Source organism: Gymnoscopelus microlampas (assembly GCF_963454915.1).
Source record: "Gymnoscopelus microlampas genome assembly, chromosome: 11".
Lineage (NCBI taxonomy): Eukaryota > Metazoa > Chordata > Actinopteri > Myctophiformes > Myctophidae > Gymnoscopelus > Gymnoscopelus microlampas.
Genome location: NC_139948.1, coordinates 23,424,166 through 23,436,665, shown reverse-complemented (window position 1 = coordinate 23,436,665; position 12,500 = coordinate 23,424,166). Strand labels below are relative to the sequence as shown.

General features: G+C 43.9%; 1 protein-coding gene across 1 annotated transcript in view; it reads left to right on the top strand.

The window, feature by feature from the left end:
- Positions 1-12,054: 12,054 nt before the first annotated feature.
- emp2 (epithelial membrane protein 2) overlaps positions 12,055-12,500 on the top strand; it is a 19,468-nt gene continuing 19,022 nt past the window's right edge. The window contains exon 1 of the mRNA XM_084071787.1: positions 12,055-12,266. The gene's annotated coding sequence lies outside the window, so the exon portion shown is untranslated. The remainder of the gene's footprint in view (positions 12,267-12,500) is intronic.

Sequence of the window (12,500 nt, the reverse complement as noted above, 5' to 3'; positions counted from 1 at the left end):
ATACCTCCATCGACCCCACAACCCCAACCTCCAACCACATACACACACCACTCTGCCCCTTAATGCCACAAATCAAACCAGTGTACCTTCACCCCCAAGCTGCTGTGCGAACACACCATCTGCCCTGCACTCCTCCAGTTGAAAGTGTAACGCTATACGTTCACCACTTAAACCCTCTAAACCCCTAGTAAACTGGACCTGAGTTGTATCTGTACTTGGACCACTTCTTCTGTCTACATCCCCAAATCTCTTTGCCAAAACTAGCCACTGTAAAAGCTCACAACGCGCCGTGCGCTAGTAGATCGGCTATTTTTGCCTAATGTTTCGCCTACAATATGGATTATCTGGGGTTCAAGTTGTTAAGGACAGAACGGAGAACAGAATAGAAGTGACCAGATCAGGACAAATAAAGTGTATAATAACTTCATTGTATGACGAATAGCGAGAATAAAATGAGTAGTAAAATGTAGAATAGAATAAATATAGAATAGAAGCCATGCTGCAGTGTTGAGTGAAGCAATGAGTGTGTGTGTGTGTGTGTGTGTGTGTGTGTGTGTGTGTGTGTGTGTGTGTGCGTGCGTGCGTGCGTGCGTGCGTGCGTGCGTGCGTGCGTGCGTGCGTGCGTGCGTGCGTGCGTGCGTGCGTGCGTGCGTGCGTGCGTGCGTGCGTGCGTGCGTGCGTGCGTGTGTGCGTGCGTGCGCGAGGTCAGCAGGGCGGCGCTGTTATCCTCACCCGACCTTTGACCTCCTGAAATGTTCACAACCCCACAGGTCAAAGTTCATGGTGCAAGAGGTCACTTAGGGATGTCCCATGTGCACAGACTCACACACGCTCACGCATGCACGCACAAACGCATGCGCAGACACGCGCAGACACACACACACACACACACACACACACACACACACACACACACACACACACACACACACACACACATTTTTGTATTACTGTACAACAATTTAGGACAATGATTTTATGAATGCAGTTATTCCCATTTTTTCCCATTTTAGCCCTAACTCTAAAGCCAAAAATAGCCGATCTACAAGCTCTGCGAATCCTAACCCAAACCCCAACCTGAATATTTTCCTGTATTTTAATATTGTAAAGATAAAATAATTTCTTGTTAGGAACAGGAAAATGGTTCTCATAATGTCTATTTCTCAAATTCTACCACACTTGTGGGGACGTTTGCCCCTCACAAATATGGTAATACATGCAGCTACACACACACACACACACACACACACACACACACACACTCACACTCACACTCACACACTCACACACACACACACACACACACACACACACACACACACACACACACACACACACACACACACACACACACACACACGCACATTCGTGGGCACAAACTCACTTGCATGCCCTCAAAGGTACATAGAAACAGATGCACTCTCTCTCTCTTTCTGTCTCTGGTTTTCACACACAGTAATAATTCCAGAGACAGTCCAGTGAGGTCAGGGTTCAATGTTGGAGGTTGGAGGTTGTTGAGAGGAGGGGTCTTCAGTTTACACTGTGTCCTACAGCTGTCCTGACTGCCTGCCTGTGCAGAATGACCCTGATGGCTGTCTGCCTGTCTGGACTTTTCATGGTCTACGTGTGTGTGTGTGTGTGTGTGTGTGTGTGTGTGTGTGTGTATGTGTGTGTGTGTGTGTGTGTGTGTGTGTGTGTGTGTGTGTGTGTGTGTGTGTGTGTGTGTGTGTGCGTGCGTGCGTGCGTGCGTGCGTGCGTGCGTGCGTGCGTGCGTGCGTGCGTGCGTGCGTGCGTGCGTGCGCGCATGTGTGTGTGTGTGTGTGTGTGTGTGTGTGTGTGTTTGCACCCTTGCATGTCTAATGTTTGTGTAAAGGAAGGAAGATCAGTGTGGCTCGCAGCCTATTTCTGTTCACACACTGTCCCATATGAAGCACTTTCCACTACACCCACGCCCACAACCACACACACACACACACACACACACACACACACACACACACACACACACACACACACACACACACACACACACACACACGCGCGCATGTGCGCTGCACACGCACTGCGAATGGTGGGTATTCCAGTGCTAGGACAAAGGACGATCTAAACATTGTATTTCCATTGTTTTCCCATACAAACACAGGACAGTGCATCTGCTGTCTATGAATAGAACCCTATCTCACATTAACAAACTGTCCACATTTTTTAAATAGCCCAAGGGTACAAGAGTCAAGTGGAAGGTCATGTATGCAAACTATTGACCGGGTTCTCCCAATGGTCTGCACTTGGTCCTCTTCTTTTTTTCCCCTCTACACCAAATCTCTTCACAGAAAATAGCCAATCTACAAGCTCACAACGTGTCTTGTAGATCGGCTATTTTGGTCGCATATTTGCCTATTATGACATGCCCAGAATAAGGATACTAGGGTTCATCACCATGCACAGTTAAACTGCTTCTCTTGTTGGTCTCGTAGCACACATGAAAATCCTCAGTGTTAACTTATCCATTGGTAAACCAAATGGACCCATCCATTTGTATACACGCTTAAATTAATGAGTTAAATGAGCACTCCGGATTTTACAGTGTATTAGATGTTTATGAAGTACAGAATGCACTCAGCAGTGGACAAACTAAGAGAGCACTCGTCTGTATGTGTATAATGTTGTTGTTTTGGTTTCAAACAACTAAATGTTGGTGTGGCATGTTATACTGCATGTAATAAAATGAGAAAATAATACGAGAAGAATAAAGGTAAAAAATGAAGTTGGCACTAGTACAAGTACCACTTTAACAGCAATGTTCAGGAATGTGCAGCATATTGTCATTAGTTCTTTCCTTGTTTATCATAATGTCACGTGTCACACACGCACAATAGTGTGTGTGTACACGCACGCACGCACGCACGCACGCACGCACGCACGCACGCACGCACGCACGCACGCACGCACGCACGCACACACGCACACACACACACACACACACACACACACACACACACACACCGGTCTTTGAAAATAAACCTCGCCTTGATCATCAAATATTTAAACATCAGATCAAGGTCAGATGTTTGTAAGATAAATCAGAAAGTGCACACACATGTCACACTGACCAAGGACTACTTAAGACGAGATAAGTGATTTATATATAGGACCACAATGGAAACAAGTCCCAGCACTTTTTTGTGTTATCCTTTTAGCCTATAAATGTCTGACTGTACCTTGTGCTGTTTATATTTCTGACTAATAAAGTATTCAATCAATCAATGAATCAATCAATCAATAAGTGGTCAGATGGGTGTGCCACATGCATTTTCGATGTTTATTTCACTCAATCGATTGTGCTCCACCATAGAACACATAGTACTAACATAGTTTACTTTAAGTTCTTATTCATTGTTCTCACTTTTTATATTAATGTTACATTATGATTAAAATCTTGCCAATTATTTGGGGGCCCACTTGCAATAACCTCGCGGCCCACCAGTAGCGTGTCCCGGCCCACAGGTTGAGAACCAGTGCACAGTGGACTGAGAGTCCACCTGTTGTTGCGGTGCTGACTTCATCTCTATTGCAACTTGGCCTGTGAATTATATTGATCATGATGGTATTTATACTGCTAGGTTTTGAGTGTACAGTGCATTATGCATTGTATATTTAGTGTTTTCCTTGTCTTCCCTCTCCTCTGGCGTGGTAGACACACCCATGCACAGTGGTGGAAAATGTACTCAAATGTTTTACTTAAGTAAAAGTATCAATACTGCAATGTAAAAGTATAGTAGAAGTATAGTAGTAGAAGTAGAAGTATTCTGTTACAAGTAAAAGTCCGAAATTCAAAATGTACTTGAGTAAAAGTACAAAAGTATTGGTATCAAAATGTACTTAAAATACCAAAAGTAAAAGTGCTAAAATGTTTGTCTGTCTGTCTGTCTGTCTACTAAAATGTTTGAAGATCTACAAGCTCACAACGCGTCGCGATGCGACGCGTTGTGAGCTTGTAGATCGGCTATTTTCAAATAGCCAAGGTACAAAATAAGGCTGAAGTGATAAATGTATGTTTTATAATGTAATAATGTATATCTGCAAAGTAACTAGTAACTAAAGTTTTCAAATAATTGTAGTGGAGTAAAAGTAGGCCTACAATATTTGCCTCTGAGATGTAGTGGAGTGAAAGTAAAAGTATAGACAATTGGAAATACTCCAGTAAAGTAAAAGTTTACACCACTGCTCACAAGCATCCAATCAGTCATTCATCAGTACATTGTTTATATACATCCTCAAGGACCGCAATGGAAATAAACTGTCAGCGTTTTTTACCCTTTTGATGATGGTGGAGCACTATATGTATGTACTGTACAAATATATTGCATTGTCAATAAAGATGTCAAAGTCAAATATTGCTTTAAGCGACTCATAGATGTGTTGGAAGTTCACATGTAAGTGTGTATTATGAGTATATGCGTGTGTGTTATGTGTGTGTATGTGTGCGTGTGCATTCCTTTGTGTGTGTTTTAGCTACAGTAAGAGGGAAAGTGCAGATAAAACAGAGTGTAAATTACTCCATACAGGCAGCAGGGTTTATCAGAGCTCTGCTGGTTCTAATGGCCATTTCCTTGTTGACTTACAGGGTAGGGTGACTCCAGTGTGTGTGTGTGTGTGTGTGTGTGTGTGTGTGTGTGTGTGTGTGTGTGTGTGTGTGTGTGTGTGTGTGTGTGTGTGTGTGTGCGTGTGCGTGTGCGTGTGCGTGTGCGTGTGCGCGTGCGCGTGGGTGTGTGTGTGTGTGTGTGAAGAGAGAGAGAGAGAAAGAGAGAAAGAGAGAAAGAGAGACAGAGAGAGAGAGAGAGAGAGAGAGAGAGGACAGAGATGGACAAAAATGGCATGACTTGATATGGCCAGGCTGTTGCCCTGAATCCTACAATCAGTCCCTGTTACTCTCTCGCTCTCTCTCTCTCTCTCTCTCTCTCTCTCTCTCCTTTGTATCTGTCTGTCTGTCTGTCTGTCTGTCTGTCTGTCTGTCCCTCCTTCTCTCTCTCTCTCTGTCCTTTGGGACAGGCGATCTTAGGCAAATCAATGAAAATGGGCAGATGTATGCAAATAGAGATGGAAATCAGGACGTCTATGAGGCATCATGGCCTTTTAGTCTCCACCAGACAGGTTTGGCTACAACACACACACACACACACACACACACACACACACACACACACACACACACACACACACACACACACACGCACACGCACACGCACACGCACACGCACACGCACACGCACACGCGCGCGCCCGCACGCGTGGGGGCCAGCGTGGGGGCCAGGAGGGCTGGAAGAGATGGAGAAAGCGAGAGTGAGAGAGAGAGAGAGGAAAGAAGACTGAATCATGAACAAGGCCAGCTTTATTGCTCTGTCTGTCTCTCTGTCTGTGTATTTAACTATCTGTCTGTCTCTCCCCAGGCTGTATTGTATATAAGAATGAATATAAAAATGCTCACCATAAAAAAAAAAAGAAGAAGAATCCAGTGGTCTCGGATACAGGCCAAGCTCGAGCTACCAGTATCTCTCACTCGCCCCACCTCACTCTCCAGTCACTCCCTCGTTCTTTCTCTCCGTCCGTTCATCTTTCCTTCCCTGAGAGGAGGGAGGAAGGGATGAGGCAGGTGGGACTCAACTGCCAGCATTGTTCTACAACCACATCTCTCTCTTTGTCTCCTCTCTCCCTGCCTGACTTCAAGTTCCTCTCAGTCTCTATATCTTTCTCTTCATCACTCTATTTCTATTTCTTTCTCTCTATCAGTTTTATTTTGTCTCGTTCTGATTCTCTGTCTGTCCATCTTATCTTCGCTCCTTCCTTCTGAAAAATCTAAATTGTTAGTTCAGTTTCCATTTGGTCACGTTTACATTCACTTGCAGTGTTACAAATGGGTACATTAACACTGAGCGCTTTAATGTGTGCTTTACGCACAAAAGCTGATTCTCTCTGGAGTTGGAAAGTGGATTTCTTGGCATAGGTATCGCCGAGATGTCGCTGACTCTGCCAGCCTCTAACCTTCAGCAGAGTCCTCAGGAGGTCTAGTTCTCTCTGGACAGTAATTGGGTTTTGTTTTTGTCTTCCATATTAAATTCTTTCATGTAGAGCGGTTCCTCCTCTGCGCCCCTTAAAACCCCACTGGGCCTTTCCTCCCTCTGCACCCCCGCTGCTGGACGCATGCCAGGGATGACTGGCGCGCGCGCACACACACACACACACACACAGGAAGCCCACCCCCCTTTCCTTGGTTCCTGTTTCTCAGCATGCGTGTGTGTGTGTGTGTGTGTGTGTGTGTGTGTGTGTGTGTGTGTGTGTGTGTGTGTGTGTGTGTGTGTGTGTGTGTGTGTGTGTGTGCGTGCATGCGTGCGTGCATGCATGCGCTCGATCGTGTGTGTGGCTGCTCTAATGGCAGGCAACCCGACTGGTGTGGCAAGATACCCCCCCACACACTTCTAGAGAAGAACATACACACGGACAGAGAGATAAAAACACAGCAGAGTTAAACTCTCAGACTTAAATGAACGCTGATGATTTACTGTGTAGATTTGGGTTCAGAGATAAAACAAATGGTATCCAATGGGGGTCCGTGGCCTAGTGCATTTCAAACTGGGGGTCCTTGAAATGGAAAAGGTTGAGTATCATGCAGTGCTGTAGATGGCTGACATACTGTGGACATACTCCAAGTACTCTGTTCCTATTGAACCCAGGCAAACGCTGGGTACCCCAGCTCGTGTCCCATAAATAAACAACCCACTTAATGTAATGTTTGAAGGCGTGGTCTTTACTAGTGAACTAACACTTACCGTCATACTGCCTGCATACAGACATGCAGGACTATTAACATTTACAATCAGGTTTATTAAAGCATAGTGAGCTTTTTAAGATGTAAAAGAGGATAAATGGCATCCAGGCAATTGGCAATCACTTGTTTGGCTAAAAGCAACTGACTGTAACTCAGTCGAACTGAGTGTACAAATGGACCCGTATCCATTTGTACACAGTGTTAAATGAACTCTCAGGATTTTTTCCAGTGCATTGGGACAGTATTTCATCAGGCAGCAGTGATAAATACTGCAGCCTGCAGGTGTGCTATTCTAAAGCCTGGGTTATTAGAGGTATTTTGGGCGGAGGCCCATCCTCATTATTGTTTCCATCTATAGGCTTATAACAATGGCACGTAACAGATACCTGTACATCTAGTCAGTAAAATGACGTACAGTGTAGTAGTGTGTGTGTGTGCGTGTGTGTGTATGTGTATGTGTGTGTCTCTGATATATTAGTGTGTTTGACTGCGTGATGGACATCTGACACCTGACGAAGGAGGCAAAACCAGTTCCCACCATTGCTCTGTTGGTGTGTTTGTGTGTGAAAGTATATTCATATGTATGTGTGCGACAGATAAAGTATACTGTGTGTGTGTGTGTGTGTGTGTGTGTGTGTGTGTGTGTGTGTGTGTGTGTGTGTGTGTGTGTGTGTGTGTGTGTGTGTGTGTGTGTGTGTGTGTGTGTGTGTGTGTGTGCGCGATATGAACGCGCGCGCGCCCGTTCATATCTGTACTTTACGTCCATGCATTGTATAACACAGTGGTTCTCAAACTTTTTCATGCCAAATTCATATGTATTTGTTAAAATGTTAACAAATTAAACAAATTTGACAAGTTCACGTAACAGGTTGTGAGTTTGTTGATCGATTTGATGGTGTATTAACACATTTAGCTGGGGACCACCTGGCACACCCTCAAGGACCCCAAGAACCACAGATATAGTATAACATAATACTGTATGTGGACATGCATGTGTGGGCATGCAGTGGTGCTTTCCCGTATGTGTGTGTGTGTGTGTGTGTGTGTGTGTGTGTGTGTGTGTGTGTGTGTGTGTGTGTGTGTGTGTGTGTGTGTGTGTGTGTGTGTGTGTGTGTGTGTGTGAGAGAGAGAGAACTTTGTATCAACAAAAGCCACTTTGAGAATACTTGCAGTCAAACTATAACTCACAATCTTTCCCCATGGCGACACAATATTCCTACACAGCCAATGCTGCACAGTCAAATCCTCAGTGTTAATGTAACTCTAACAGGGGTCCACTTTTTACCCTCAGAGTCATATTAGGAAATATATATTTTTAAATTGAAGCAGCGGGTGTGTGCTATCAGAGAATGTACACAGCTGATTAAGCAGCAGCTAATAATGGACACCTTCGAACTCTAACCAGTTCATCTATTATAGGAAACGAACATTGGGGGAGCACGCAGTTGGTAAAGCAAGTGTCAAAATGGCTGATCATAAATCCCTTCAAATGAATTGAATAAAATGTAAAACGTAGTCCCTATGCTGGTTCAGTAAAATACAACCTCAGTGGGTCTCAAACCTTTTGGGGTTTCTGTCTGCATGCCTGCCAATTACCCATCTACAACATTTTGTTTAGAAAACGGCAAGAGAAAACTATAGCTAGCATAATGATGCTACGAATTAATGAACCCACCTTTTGAGAAATATAACATTACATATGGAGCGAAACGGTTGCAATTAGTGCCTCCTGAGCAAATTCATTTTAAACTGTGGCCATAACATTTCAGTAAATCCAGATCTGAATTCAATACCGTACGTTCAAAATAAAACATAATGGCTAGTAATAAGCATAGTTTTCTGTTCATTAACAGTTGTGCTATCCCCAGAGTACACATACCCTCATTTGAGAAACATTGATCTAGGTCCTATATAACGGGTCATGTAATGAGATGACATCCTAGATTCTAGGATGTTGAATATGTCTACAATGAGTGTCATAATGCTGCATATCAGACTGCTGACTCCCCTATTCATTCATTCTGCCTGTCAGGCTTCTCCTATATGTAGCAGACGCCATCCGGATAAAAATGCAAAGAATGACTGGTTACAACAACCACACTGACAATGTCTTCTTTGGCTTAATGTCCTTGTGTCTGCCTGCTAACCGTCTCCTTGTGACCTCACAATAGAAACCCACCACTGTCCCACGGGCCCCTGTTGCAATGGCACACCGCCGGACACTGCTCACTGTGGCGAAGGGACAACGTGACACAAGTTCTCTCTTCGAATGAAAACAGTAAATAGAAGACTCACGGAATGTCACTTGGGTTGAACAATCCTAAAAATGCACTTGCAAATATAATAACACAGGAAAAGTACAGAAGGAGAGAAACATAGAGAATGAAATACAGAAAGAGACAGGCATACAGACAGACAGACAGACAGACAGACAGACAGACAGACAGACAGACAGACAGACAGACAGACAGACAGACAGACAGACAGCATAAGTGTGTTGCTTGTATGTTAATTTAGACATACAAGATTTGATGTCTATATCTGCTATCCTACTTACTTTATAACACTTATTGTTTCTCTACTTACTGGACAGCTTATCCTGTTGTTGGTTAATGGCACTTAACTCTGATCTTGCACTTTATAATTCGTTTTGGATAAAAAACATTTGCTGAATGTCTAAATTGTGAGGGCAGAGGGCGGGAGAAAGATATAGAGAAAGACAGAAAGAGATGGAAAGATACAGTAGAGATCAACACATCATCAGCCACGAGCATCAACACATCCATGACCTTATTTGACATTGCTCGTATTATATTACAACATTTTTTACTTTACTTCTTTGTTTCTCTATTCTTTACCCCTTTCTTGAAAGTGCAAATGATAGGAGCTTATGCGACAGAATTTCGCCCACTTTCACCTGTGATGTGACAATAAAGTTGAATCTGAAATCTTAATAATGTCAGCCTGCGTCCCATCTGCCTTCAATCAGCCAGAGTTACTCTGCTCCTCAAGGACAGACTGTGATGGCACCCAAGAGGTTGTCCTCCTACTGCACCTGACTGACTGATTGCACGTATCAGGTTCATAGAAAGGTTTGCTTTCACAACCCTGTACCCTCTTGACCAGGATGTAGGGGTCTGTACTTGGCCCCCGTCCGTTTTCCCCTTTACACCGGATCCCTTGGCTCTGCATCTCTGCTCACAGCTCTTCCATCACTATTCTGGTGGCGACACTGAACTCTTTTTCTGCTTCCCTCCATCTGACATACAGGTTAAGAACACATCGCTGCATGTAGGGCTGACATCTCACAGTGGATGTCTTCCCACCACCTCAAGCTCAGTGCAGACAAGACTGAGCCTCTCTCAGTGTTCCTGGATATTCAGCTGTCTTATGTTTGCACTGTACAACATCCAGAGGATCCGATCATTCCTCACCAAGGAGTCTATACCCAACTCCTTATCCAAGCCTCAGTCATCTCCAGTCTTGACTATAGCAACTACCGCTATAACATTTGACCTGTCTCCCACTTCTGCGTTCCCTTCACTCGCTTCCGGTTTCTGCCCGCATCCCAATTCAAAACGCTGGTGATAACCTACAAGGCAATCAAGGCCAAGGCACACCCTTATCATCAGGACATAACACACCCCTACACCCCTTCCCGGCGTCCCACACACTTAGATCAGCTAACACAGGACGTCTGTCCCTCCCTTCCCTACAACACCCTGGCCAACGCTCCAAGTGTCCTGTCTTTCCACCCCCAGTCAAGATGGCAGGCTCAAGGGCCGTCAACATGTGTCATGTCAACGTCTAATGCAGGGGGGTCCTGTCGCATCAATCGTTTACTGCCCAACTGTCCCAACTCGTCACCCGTTTGACGCAAGGGTGTGAGAATGTGTTCTCTCTCTTTCTTTCTCCTGCTCTGTCTCTGATTCCAACACACTCTCAGTCTCTTGACATCTTTTGTCTCGTTCTACTCCAGTTCAACAATATTTCTGACTCTCCTTTTCTGTGATTCAATGGCCCCTGATTTGGCCCTCAAAGATTACCTGTGCAGAAGATTACCTTCATTTTCTTTCTCTTTTCTGTTCATTTAACTCTGTTTCCTCTCTATTTCCTCTCCTCTTCTTCTACCCCCCCCCCCCCCCCCCCACCACAAGACACACTATTTAAAAAACTCAGTAATTCTTTTTTACACTTTACTCATCTGTCACTTCTTTCTGTTGTGTTCTATTTTCTCCCTTCTTTCTTTTTGAGCGTGTGCTGAGGACATGGAAACATTCTTTAAAATAGAGACCAGACCAGCTTCTAAAACCTCCCCAGCTTTTATAAACGTTTCTTCTCCCATTCATAATGGTTTTACACACACGGTTCCCGCCGAGGCTAAAATCTTGTGTCACCAAACTTCTCATATGTCATTCCCGCTCTCCTCCCCTCCCGCTCTCTCTCTCTCTCTCTCACACACACACACACACACACACACACACACACACACACACACACACACACACACACACACACACACACACACACACACACACACACACACACACACACACACACACACACACACACACACGGAGTGGTGGAAAGTAACTAAGTACATTTACTTAAGTACTGTGCTTAAAAGTTTAATTTTATGGGTTATTTGTACTTTACTTGAGTATTTCCGATTTCCAGTAGCCTACTTTTACTCCACTACATCTCTGATCCAAATATTGTACTTTTACTCCACTACATTTATTTGAAAACTTAGTTACTTTGTAGATTTTGATAATTATTGCAAAACATACATTAACCACTTAAGCCCTATATAGATTTCCACCATTTGAAAATAGTAGGTCTATAAGCTCACAATGCATTGCATCGCCATGCATTGTGAAATTGTAGATCTGCTATTTTAAAATCATTTTTATACATTTGAAAACTTTGGGACATTCAAGGATAATGACCTACTTGTACTTTTGTTACTTTAAGTACATTTTGATGTGAGTATTTTGAATTGAGGACTTTTACTTGTAACAGAGTATTTCTCTTCTATTGCAGTATTGATGCTTTTACTTTTTAGTACTTTTCCCACCACTGCCCACACACACACACACACACACACACACACACACACACACACACACACACACACACACACACACACACACACACACACACACACACACACACCTCCTCCTCCTAGTAGTACCAACATATTAAATTCGACACCACACCCAGCTCCAGCCCCAGCCGTGCACGTCCACGATAACCAGAGCGGAGAGCGCGCGTTTCTAACTTTTGTACCTCTTGTAGGCTACTACTATTCCGCTAAGCCTCCGTGTTGTCACGTATAGAGCCTAAAGAGACATCCTTTTTCTCCACATATCTGTTTCTTTTCTCCCCCGCTTTTACGCGCACATCTGGACGGAGACGCGCATCAGACTCGCATTTAAACTTGGTGAGTAGCCTAGACACTATAGACACTACAGAAGCCGTTAGCCTATAAACTATAAACCGCTTGAAACTAGATTCACATCATTTTAATATTCATATATACCTGCCATTCAAAACTATACAGTCAACAGAGTTAGAAGTAGGCCTATCAGACTGTTTTTTGTAATCTTCTACTCGGTGTTTCCATAGAGGTATAAAGTCCTCTAAAGTAGGCTTTAATAACTCTTTATTTCTACAG